The sequence below is a fragment of the Gadus chalcogrammus genome, chromosome 2, assembly GCF_026213295.1.
Source record: "Gadus chalcogrammus isolate NIFS_2021 chromosome 2, NIFS_Gcha_1.0, whole genome shotgun sequence".
NCBI classification, from domain to species: Eukaryota; Metazoa; Chordata; class Actinopteri; order Gadiformes; family Gadidae; genus Gadus; species Gadus chalcogrammus.
Window position 1 is genome coordinate 12,696,211 of NC_079413.1, and position 12,867 is coordinate 12,709,077.

At 43.4% G+C, this 12,867-nt stretch overlaps 1 long non-coding RNA gene across 1 annotated transcript; it reads left to right on the plus strand.

Annotated features, from left to right (window-relative positions):
* The first annotated feature begins 1,465 nt into the window (after window positions 1-1,465).
* On the plus strand, window positions 1,466-3,007 carry LOC130374714 (uncharacterized). Its single transcript, XR_008893666.1, has 3 exons — window positions 1,466-1,491; window positions 2,088-2,105; window positions 2,280-3,007. It is a non-coding gene; the product is annotated as an uncharacterized LOC130374714 (long non-coding RNA).
* Window positions 3,008-12,867: the final 9,860 nt, after the last annotated feature.

The window sequence follows — 12,867 nt, forward strand, 5'->3', positions numbered from 1 at the left end:
AAAGGGTGTGCGATGTGAACTACAAAGAATGAGCACCTGGATACAGCGCTTTAATTTACTTGCAGTGAAACACGTCAATCCAAGTTCAAACCCAAATCGGTCTCAATAACGTTAGTTTACGCCATGGTTTACGCCCCACGTTCTCATTTGGAGCAGCTAGCTGGCGGGTGTAACCATAGTAACGAGTTTTTACGGCAGTCTTGCGCTACCGTACCGACCTTTGACCAGTTTAAACTTTACAGGCGTCCTCTTGCCTCTGACATCTTTGCTTCCAACATGATTTGGCGTTGCTGCATATGCTACATATTTGTGGCATTGACTCTGAGACAACTTTTGAGTCACATTAACACCATGCACAGCCGCAACCCTGACTTTCGCGTCGTGTGCGGGATTGATGGCTGTCCAGTTGAGTACAGGGTGTATAACTCCTTTTACTATCACGTGAAGCGGACACACTGCATCATCTTCTCCGAGTTGAAGCGGCGGAGGAGGAAGGACCGACTCGCCACGGTTTACCTGAGCAGGTGAATGGACCGCCGCAAACGAACCAAACTAATGCAAACCCTGTGGCTGAAACGGAGGGCTGCAAGCATCGTCATTCCAGCGGTAAGTCGCTACACAAGATAAAATGTAACTAAACATGTATTTAATTAGGTCAACTTGTGCCTGAACTTTTGTCAGTAACGACTAATCGAACCTGTAACGCAAATACCAACTAGCCTAAACGGCTAGTTAATGGTTACATTTATGTTGACAAACGCAGCCTACCGCCCCACAGATTGTCCACTTATGATCAATGTAACCAGACATTACATTACAGGCTAGCTAGAGCATCAATTAACCTGTATTTAATTGCATACATAAGACTCAGTCGTGATAAACTCACCTTGGCTGAAAATGTAGTGGAGTGCATATACGTAGATATACTGGACTGCAGCGTTTGTATCTCTGCCTCCTGCTGCTGCAGCAGAGCAGTCCAGTCAGACCGTTCAGCAGGGTGAAAGATAGTTAGCTGACAGAAGGAGGTTTACATATGATGTGTTCAAGGTGGGCTCAGTAAATGACTATTAGGCAAAGTTAAATAAAATGTCATCATGATATGTTCAAATGTGTAACGTCGAGAAAAATAATGTAGGTACACTAAAATAATAGCAGTGTATCTGCACATTAATAAGCAAACATTTAGAAGTTACTTTTCTCTAAACAACTGCTTAATTTATATGCAGTAATTGAACAAATTAATTCTTTGATAGTTTAATTTATTTAGTTTAATTATTATTACGTAAATCATTACCAGACTTCATTGAAAAAAGGTGAGCAGTGTGTGACAGGAAGTTGTCTCCGTAATTTTCCCTGTTTTAATAAATATGTTTGTGTTAATCTATTTCAGAGTGGATTTCAAGAAGATGGAGAGGGTCTCACGAATGTTGACCTTTCTAAACCTGCAACTGCCTTTCTTCTCAAGCCAGAGAAACCCATCGACTGACACAGGTAATTTATGCCATTGATTTTCCAATTAATTATATTTAATTTTTAGTTTGCAAGCTTAAAAACATAATCTTAAACTGTAAAATGACTTGGCCACTGTTCAGTCCTGGCATCTTGGTTGATCCGATCACGGGTCGAAAAGCTGTCAGAGAAACACCTGACATTAGAATGTGTTTCACATGGTTCTTCAGTGACCACTTGTGATCGGATCTCATTTCCCCGCTATATATGCAAATGGTAACATACTTGCTTACAAAATCTGCCCATCCACTATATTAGTTGAGCATGAGCTAAGAATAGAGACAATATAGTACACCCAACACTAACACTTTTATTAGGCACTGTCCACTTGGTTATCCTATTGCTCAAAACCCGACCATTTTAAGACCAAGTGTAAACAAGGTCTTTAAGTTGCGGAGGCAATATTATTTCATGAAAGTTTTGCTGGAAATAGCCCATTTGATCATTGCATGTCACTAACAATATGTAATTGAGGGGTTAATTAAAACCCCTAGTGTCTGAGTTTGTATGTTGACTGCATTTTTATATGAATTTTATAATCTAGTATTTTGTTTGTTTGTCTGTTTTCTACTCCCCAGAGAGCTGTTAACCATATGGTGAGTGGAGTCCAGCAATATCAAGGCCGCATTATTGGAGCACCTAAAACTGCAAATGAACGATATGATTGAGAGACATTCTGGGGACCTGGATCAACTAAAGAGTGATGCAATTGGGGATATTTGACCAGTTTGTTGACCCTTTCTGTCAAATTGCTTCCACCCATTTTGCAGGATAAGACCATCAAAGAACTGTTAAAACCAGTTGAACCAGAGATTGTTGTCGCAAAACAAACAGTATGTTATGTGAAACATGGAGACTCCAGAGTTCTTACCATTAGGACCATTGTTTTCATTATATACCGTTGGTGAAAAGTTTGGAGCAGCTGCTATCACATCCAAGAATAATTGCAATGATTGATGAGAGACCAAAGACGTGCAAGGATGGATTTTTTCATGATTTCATTGATGGAGACATTTTTAAGTCACACCCACTGTTTTTGAAATTTCCCACAGCATTGCAGTTGGTTTTATATACAGATGAAATTGAGCTATGCAATCCTCTTGGATCTCGTGCAAACAAAAACAAATTGTTATTGATTTATTACACCTTAGGTAACATCAACCCTAAATACAGATCAAGACTTGCCGCTATTCGTCTGCTTGCCATGGTAAAATCAAAAGATCTTTCTCATTGTGGTATTGATAAGATATTTGAGAGGATTAACCGTGATTTAACTGAGCTGCGTGATGGTGTCCAGGTTGTCACTGCAAAAGGTGAGAGGACAATTTATGGGGCACTTATGTCTGTGTGCGGAGACACTCTAGCTCAGCATGAAGTGGCTGGATTTAAGATAGGAGTGGGATTTGCCTACAGTAAATGCAGGCACTGTGAATGCAACTTTGAAGACATGCAGGAGCAATTTAATGAAGATTTGTTTGTTAAAAGGACAATGGCAAGTCATAACAGTCAATGTAATGACATGAGAAGACAATACTGACTTTCTGAAAGAAAATCTAAAAACGACCTATGGCATAAACAGGAGAAGCAAATTAACAGAATTTCCTCACTTTGATATAATCGATCAAACCCCACAAGACATCATGCATGTCATTCTTGAAGGTGTTGCCCCATATGAAATCAAATGTGTTTTAAAGCATCTTGTGCTTCAGGACACATGGACTTAGATGCATTCAACAGTGCAATTATTGGTTTCCCTTATTCTCCTGTGGATGCAAGGGATAAGCCTTGCCCATATCTGTCAATACACTGTCGTCAAATGACAATAAATTGAAACAGTCAGCTGGGCAGATGCTGGTTTTGTTAAAGATTCTGCCTTTTCTTTTTGATAAAATTGGAGAAAATGATTACACACAAATGCTACTTAAGTTGTTAGAGATAGTCAAAATTCTGTTTTCACCTATTATTGCTCTCTCAACTCTTTCAAGGCTGAAGCTTTTAATAGAGCAACATTTAAAACATTTCAAACAACTGTTTCCAGATGCAAATATTATACCTAAACAACATTACTTGCTGCATCTTCCTTCTCAGATTAAGGCACTTGGTCCTACAGTGAGGCATATGTGCATGCGCTTTGAGTCAAAGCATTGCTTTTTAAGCAGTGGGCTTTGAAAAGTAGTTTTAAAAATATCTGTAAGTCACTTGTGAAGCACAACCAACTTTATGAATGTAGTCAGAATGTGCATGAGAAACATCCAATTTGTTCAAGTGAAGCTGACATGGGCCCAGCCTCTGAGGTGAAAAATGTTCACTAGTAGAAGTAAAGATTAAAGACTTCTTAGGAATAGAGCACGTTGAACATATAGTTTCAGTAAATTGGATTATGCAACATGGAAATAAGCATTCATGTGGGAAATCTTTGGTTATTTCTAATGTCATCAATGATACTCCAGAGTTTGCACTTGTGAAAAACATTTATATTTTAAATGCTTCAGTGTATTGTTTTGAATGCCAACCTCTCTCTACAGTTGGGTGGAATGATCATTATTTAGCTTACGAGGTAGAAGTTCCCGACCTAGCTCAAGCCAATATTTTCATGGATGCTGAAAAGCTTGTTGATTATACACCATACTACTATGTAAACTTCAATAATAGCAAGTACATTCCACTGAAGTATGATCTCTCAGATATCCTCAAACATCATTCTTGAGTATATTGAGTGTGGGTATTTGGGCAGATTTTTTTTTTTAAGCATTGAAAAACACTTATTTATGACAGCATTTATTTTTATTTGTTACTTAAGTAATAATGTGGTGCAGTATGTCCAGAGGGCAACAGAACAGAGGAGGTAACATAATTCCAGCTTTTGCCTCTGTCTTTTTTACACATCACATCGACATGGTTTGATGGAAATGTAAGAAAAATAGCCACACTGTACTGTGCATTGTGAGTTGTTGTGAATTGGGCATGTTGACCTGCAGTTTTCAATAAAGCAGATTTGTTTTCTCAATTCAAGTTAAGTCTATTTCTTGAAACAAGACGATTCATCTTTTACAAATAACACAGCAGCTTAAAAACCTAATGACATGTCAAAAAAGCTTGTTTAACCTGAGATATAACTCAAAACAAGATGTTTTCAAGACAGTTTCACTTAACAATATATTCAAGATGCACTGTCTAAAAACAAGCTCCTTTATATCACTTAAATGTTGCTCTTTAGGTAATTTTGTCTTATATTAAGTGTGATGAGATATTTTGACTAGAAATTAGAAAAATATATTTGGCAAGATTTTGAGTTTTTGCAGTGCAATATAGATGCACAGAGGGGAGGAAATGAAAAGACTGATAGACATACATAGAGGCAGACAGACAGGTAGAAAGTCCCCACACTGATAGACAGGGAAAAACTTACTGAAAGAGAGACAAGTAGCTCCCGGAAAGAGATATACGGAAAAACAGACAGACAGGCAGACAGATCGGACAGACAGACGGACAGACATATTGGACGGGTAGGTAATGAAGCAGGCACGGCAGGTGGCACCCCAGGGTGCTGGATCCGTTGTGCTAACGGGTTTGTTGACACAGTGAGGCAGTGTGCGCCCGTGTGTACAGTACACACAGAGCTCGGGACCGCGGCCAGGGTATAAGTTATATGGCGAGACCCGGCGAGAGAAAGATAAAGAGACAGAGGAAAGGGGAGAGAGAGTGAGTGTGTCTGCATGTGTGTTCGCGTATCTGCGATGGATGTGTTTGACAGACAAGGAAAGATAACGACCAGGCAGTGAAATTAAAGATATTTATCAGCAAACTCAATCAACTTCAGTCTCTCCTCTGACTGGGCGAGATCGGCAACTGACGCTGTGTTATAATTGAGGCAACGCTTTGAGCGATTAATGATTGAAACGAATGTCTGTGCAGTACAAAACAGTAGCCGCACGAGTCATTTCAGTCCGCAACACGCCTCACACATACACACACACACACACACGTGCGCACACGGACTGAGACACATGGCAGTGGCAAACAAACATTATTATTCGGGGCGTCCCACGCCTGTGTTTACACAGAGACAGTGGAATGAGACAGTGATTGAGGGCGAATGCAGTGGCCAGTCGCCTCTCCTCCTCTCAATTACCTCTCCTATGATTAATATATCAAACAACATTAGCCGCTCCCCTTCTCTCTCTCTCTCTCCCTCTCCCTCTCTCTCTCTCTCTCTCTCTCTCTCTCTCTAAAGAGGAACTGGTGGGTTAAACTGCAACACCAGGAGGATCTGGTAGCCAGCGACAGCCTCCGTCCAGGATAGATGAGCTTGTCTAACTATACAAGACAAACATCCATTATGTAAACAACAAATAAGCCTCACCTACATTTCAGCATAACATTTTTATCACAATTCAATTTATCACTTTTACCATTTTTGGTCTGTTCATACACATATAGCGTTCAGTCCCAGGCAAAGCAGAGTTTCCTGTCGGCTGCTATCGACTGGCTGCCTCAGGTCATTGGAACTCTCATTACGATCCGCTGTCCCTTAGTGATGGTGGTGGAACCATAATTGTCAGTTTCACCGGAGGAAAGCGATCTTTTTCGTCGTAGAGGTCAACTATCGAGACCTATCCTACTGCTCCATTACATCGGTCTAGCGGTTGCTAGCCTGTGTGGGTGTTTGTTTTGCGTTTGTTAATTGTGTGTGATTGTTTTGTGTTGTAGAGTGTGTGTGTGTGTGTGGGGGAGGTTCTGGGCGGGGCTCTGAAAGAGGGCGTGCTGATACCACAGTTATGTGTGGGTGTGTGAGGAGCCACAGTGCGTCCTAATGAGAGGGAGCCCGGCGCCACAGCGGAGCCCGTCCTCATTCCTTGCATGTCATTAGCGGGTCAGAACCCCTGTGTGTTTGCTTGTGTGTGTGCATGTGTGTGTGTGAGTTTGTCTGTGCGTGTTTATGTTTATGTACATCTTGTGTACAGGGTGATATTTGGTGTGGGTGCATATGACAACTCCTACAAAACGCACACATTCACACGGTTGAACACACACAGAAGATACACACAACAGCATGCCAGAACAGCACACGCCTTCCCCAATCCCTTGCTCCCCCCTCCCCCTCCTTTGTACTCGGGAGGAGGAAGCGGTGGTCACCACGGCAACACGCCGTAGCGCGGCATCTGTCACGGCACATGTCACACGTCCCAACGCAGAAGGTAACAAACTGCTCCTAAACGGCACGCAGCCATGCAATGCAGCGTGGGGTGGGAGGAGCGGGGCGGGGCGGGGGGCGGGAGGCTGGGAGTTCCATCGCTACGGAAACAAATGGAGCAGCGAAACCGAAACTGGGCTTAATTATTGATAAGAAAACGCTCATTAAAAAATGGTCGGTCAGAGGCCATTAGGGATGACTCCAACGGAGCCAGCGCTCCAGATTTACGACGTGAGGATGCTTTTTGAAAGGACACAAAAAAATTGGGTTTGTGAAAAACAGAAGAAATAAAAAACCTTTGAGAGAAATCTGATTAGACTGGGAATTCGTTTTCTGAGTTGACCTCGCGAGTGTTGTAACTTTTATTTACATTTTGCTGGAGTAAACGCAGACAGACTAAGACCCATACAGAACTCCCTATTGAAAAACTGTCAGTTGGGAAAAGAGAGGAGGAGGATGGAGGGATTCCGAGGGGAATTCTGTCGGTGTTTATCCTGGAGTCACTCCCCTGCTCTGGTCCACCGGGAATGACAGGGGGACTGGCATCTTATGACTTATGAATTATGACATCTATCAACTAAATAATGAATGGCACATGGCTATGCATGTGTGTGTGTGTGTGTGTGTCTCTGTTGGTGAATGTCTGTGTGCTAAGAATGTTTCTAAAGTGATTTGCTGCAACATGATGAACGTTAGCGCATGTGTGGTGTTCTGAAGTGTGTATATGGGTGTGTGTGTGTGTGTGTGTGCGTGTGTGTTTTGGTGTTTTTGTAATATAGTGTAGTGTAGCACGTTTAGTGTGTGTATAGTCTGGTGTAGTGCAGTGAAATAAGTAAGTGAAATAAAGTTTGTATAGTGATTATGTGCGTGTCCATGTATGTTTGTGTGTGTAGTGTTGCATGGTGGAGTGAAGCACGTATGGAGGTGTTTGTGTGGGTGTGTGCGAGTGTTATTGTGTGTTTATAGTGTGGTTTAGTGTAGCTTAGCGCATTGTAGTTAAGTGTTTATAGTGTTTCTGTGTGTGTGTGTGTGTGTGTGTGTGTGTGTGTGTGTGTGTGTGTGTGTGTGTGTGTGTGTGTGTGCGTGTGTGTGTCTGTATGTGTGTTTGTATACACAACATTGACTCTTGCTAGCCTGAGTTTGGCTTTTTTTTTTGCGGAAAAACAAAGGGAGGATGAGAGGAAGACAATGGCGACACAAACCCACTGTTGTCCTGAAACCAAAATGGCGACACCAGCAGCAGGAAGCAGAGGCTTGTATTGGAGGAAACCGGTCACGTAAACAGCCGCTCAACGTGCGCTGTGAACCCACCGTGCCGCCGGACGCGTGGGCACATGACAAAGCCAATGAGGCACTCGCATCTGTTTTTCGGTGAGAGGGTTTTTAAACGCGGAGGGGAGGGGGTTTAAACGCTGGACACAGAGGCTTGCGAGGCAGATATTGTTTATCTTATGAAACTTGTGATGGTCTTTGAAGATGGAAAGAGTATTTTTTTCTCTTTCTCTCGTTCTCTCTCTGTCTGTCTGTCTCTCTCGTCTCTCTAAACAGCCAGCTCTTTGACTCTTGGTGGGTAAGTACGAACATTAGCATTCTGCTGGGTTAGCTGGCTGATAAATCACTTGCATGCACAAGTGCTCAGACACACATACACGCACACATTCGCACGCACACACACACATACACACACAAACACAAACCACAGCAGTGAGAAATGCCCAGAGCATTTATAAGATAGCCTGGGAGAGCACAGGTGTGTGATAAGGCTTATAAAAGCTTATGTCTACCACCACATATCCCACAACCCCCACGCTGCACGCACACACACGGCGCCAGTCAGTCGCCGTGTCACCGTGTGATATTCATTTTTCCCCCTGTTAATCTCCAGAGTGGATAAATCTGCCAGACCGCGCTACAGCTAGAGCTGTTTTCTGTCGATGACTTAACCCCTCGTCCGTCCAATATCAGCATCTTTCCATCTCCATCTGTACCGTCTGCCACCAACATCAATCAGCACAGCGGGAAGACAAAGAAAGCAGCAAAAGATGGGCAACCTCTCTGTTCGTCTTCTTTTGCCATTGCTGCTGATTTCACCAAAGTTGGCAGGACTCCCTTGTATCACAAGAGCTGGCATTGGCTCCCCTCATTGGGTCATCGCGGAGGGGGAAGGGGGGGAATGGGAGAGTCCTTGTGATTGGTCGATGCAGACCAGGAGCGGTGACATCAGGAAGTAGCAGGAGGAAGGAACAAAGAGATGAAGGAGAGAGTTTGTCCCTCTGGGATCCAGAACACATATTGAACAAACAAAGATGGACGTCACAATAGGATGGAGCCGGAGGATGGAGTAGGAGGCAGGAGAGGAGGGGGGAGGGGGTTCAATGTAAGGGGGACGTGAGGGACCAGGACTAGGTCGGAATCTCCAGGAAGGAGCCGAGACAACAATAGATGATCCATAGGAGAGGAAACAACAGACTCCTCCCTTTATGGATTTGGACATTCCTGAATGTGTGCGTGTGTGTGTGTGTGTGTGTGTGTGTGTGTGTGTGTGTGTGTGTGTGTGTGTGTGTGTGTGTGTGTGTGTGTGTGTGTGTGTGTGTGTGTGTGTGTGTGTGTGTGTGTGTGTGTGTGTGTGTCTGCCAATTTATCTGTGTGTCTGCCAATTTGTCTGTGTGTCTGTCTGTGTGTGTGTGTGTGTGTGTGTGTGTGTGTGTGTGTGTGTGTGTGTGTGTGTGTGTGTGTGTGTGTGTGTGTGTGTGTGTGTGTGTGTGTGTGTGTGTGTGTGTGTGTATAGGTCAGACAGAAGGAGGTTATTCCTAGGAATATACAAAGATGTGTGTGCCAAGGTGCAGTCATGTGGACAGCTGCCTTCTGTCTTCAATAATTTACTCTTTTGTCCAAATTAATTTGTCCTTTCGAGGCAGTACTGGAGAACGCATGTATTTTTGTAGGCCAGTCTTCTTTGCATCTGTAGTCTAATAGTACTTCATAGTAGTTTGAGCATCTCTGAATTCTCAAACTACTCCAACTCTTTGGATGTCGTTAGCCACTAATGCTAATCTAGCTCTTTCGCCGACGCATTATGATGAAATGGCCATAAAAATGCTAATGTGGGTATGCTAATTATGTTGTGTCTTACTTGGTAATGACCGTTGTAAGCATGCACATTACCTTGAGCAGGCCTAATGGGTCTGTCCATCTAAATAGGTCAACAGCAGCGGTATTGGTTAGATAACAAAACCAAAGCTCAACAGGCCAGGAGTCCTCGCTGTGCTGCTATTTAAGCTAGCCAGCCGCTGCCAGTGCTCTCTGACCTGCTTCGCCCCGCTCTACAAATGGCTGCCAAATGCTGGGACAACGATAGAGAGAAAAAAATAAAAAAGCCAGGGTCCCCCCTGTTGTTTGGAGGCGACAGACGCTGATGGTGTAGTTGACCTGAACAAACTGGGGCTGTAAAGTGGCCTTCTCAGCAGGTGGCCCAGGGGCTCGCCAGAGTGGGACGGACAGCCAGGCTCTGTCTGCGCCGAGGGTCTCCGTGTACCAAACCACCGCCCCCCCTTCAACCATCGCTTCTTTATCATTTTGTTCATTTTTTAAGGTTTATCTTTAATTTACGTTTCTGGGATCAAATAGAATGAGTTTTTTTGAGTTTTCATCTCATAGAGGCGAGACGATTCCATCAATGTTATGGGAACAGACATTGATACAACGCCCTGCCTCAAACGCAACCTTACATAACCAAAGACAAAGTCTATCTAAAATATATCTTTCACCAGAGCCAATCTCAACACATCTCTCCCCATTCAACCCCAATGTACTCCTCATTTATCAATAACACACATTGCCTTCAAACAATAGTGTCAAATGCTCATCAGGATGCCAGTTAGTATTTAGGTTAGGACAGGTTGCAGCAGGTAGATGTAATGAATAGTTATTTTTAGTCTTGCTAAGGATTTAGTTATAGAAACCAATTTAGAATTGTTGTTATGCTAAATATCTAGCTGGGACTACATATTTAGCCCTTGGACAGCTTGAGAGACAACCGGACAGTGCATCTGTCGCCAAAGCAGCAACAATGGTTGCAACAAATTCAGTGGGAGAAGAAGACCAAAACTGGCGAGCAAAACAAGAGCGTAGCTAAGCGTGCAGGACGGGCTTCCTAAGTGGACCTGAGAGGCCATTAGCATGCGCTAACTAGGATGTATGCAAGAGGGGAGGGGAGAGGAATCGCCGCAGCAACAATAAATGTTGTTGAGGTGCCGTCCTGTTTCATCAGGACCCTGAGTTGCACTCTTAATGTCTCCGTTCTGTGCTCTCTCTCTCTCTCTCTCTCTCTCTCTCTCTCTCTCTCTCTCTCTCTCTCTCTCTCTCTCTCTCTCTCTCTCTCTCTCTCTCTCTCTCCTCTCTCTCTCTCTCTCTCTCTCTCTCTCTCTCTCTCTCTCTCTCTCTCTCTCTCTCTCTCTCTCTCTCTCTCATCTTCAAAAGGCAAGTCGAGGCATGAAATGAGATATGGTGTTTGTTTGGTGAGGACTTCATGCTAGGCAGCGCTGGCCAGTGAAGTATTAATCTATTAAAATGAGCAAAGATGTTAGCCAAAATAAAGAGCTTATGCCTCATAGCTAATGGCCGGAAGGATATCTAGTCTGCTAGCTATCCATTGACATGGAGTAAGGATAGCTAGTCTGCTAGCTATCCATTGACATGGAGTAAGTGCGACTGACTCACAGACGGAAAGACTGTCAGACAGACGGTCAAGGTATTGGCTTGTTTTGTTAACACCGTTTGTAAACTCAGTGTGTTAGCTTGTTTCAGGGCAACACGACATGTGCTCTCTCTTAAACAGTTAATCACAGCAGCTGTACAAACAAAACTGACGGAAATACACAAACACACACACAGAGACACACACACACACACACACACACACACACACACACACACACACACACACACACAGAGAGACACACACACACACACACAGAAGGCTGGTACAATGGTTGAAAACATTACACAAACAACTATTCATATTGCTCCTCCAAATAAACATGCATACTTCTTACACACACACACACCCCCCCCCCCCTCCAACACACAGACACACACACACACTCAGTGTGACACCGGCACCCTCGACAAATGGTTCTTAAACATACCCCCTGCTGCTGCCGTTATACGACGTTGTTAAATGTGCTCTTTCACAGGACACACACATACACACGCATACACACTACACACACACACAGACACATAATACACTCATGCTGTGGAGCATTCGGGTGCAAACTAAATGAAAGGGCTCAAAAAAGATTGTGCATTTCTGACAGCAGTAGCATGGCATCGTCATCCGCCGGTTATGCCAACTGCAAATCTTTATTCTAATTGTAAAGATTGGCTAATGGGTTGAATATCATCTTGATGAGAATCAGCCTTGGCAGAGAGACACACATACTGCACACCCACCCTCTATTTACGAGCCAAAAACCGCTTGTTCATTCCAATAAACGTTGATCAACCAGGCTATTTGTTCCTCTTTATCTCCCCTCAAAAAAAAAGATCTTTAATCAAATCAGCGGGAATTAAGTTCTTGAGAGTTTAAACAGGCTTTTGTTCAAAAATACAATCACAAGTATTGATAATACCTTTGGGATGACCAAGCCTCGCTAAATATCTCACAAACGCTTATAAAATCTATTGTTCCTCATCAGAGACAGTCTCAGGCGAGACAAATTATGAGGAAACCCAACTATTCCCACGTGGAACCGACTGCTTTTATCCCTTAATGGAACATCGTTCCATCAGAACTCGACCCCCATAGAACTTTTAATGTGCCGTGACACTGCACTGAGTACGTTTAATGATATCATACATTTAATAACAATTTTCACATTTCTTCTTTCATCATAGCAGGGGGGTAATTTAGAGGAGCTGGAACCTTCTCCCGTCCTCCTCAGAGCCCTGTGTGTGTGTGTGTGTGTGTGTGTGTGTGTGTGTGTGTGTGTGTGTGTGTGTGTGTGTGTGTGTGTGTGTGTGTGTGTGTGTGTGTGTGTGTGTGTGTGTGTGTGTGTGTGTGTGTGTGTGTTGGAGAGTGCAGGGAGTTACGACTATAATAGCCAAAAGGTGAAAGGGTGAAAGGTTAAAGATTCAGGGTGATGAGACAATGATGACAACAT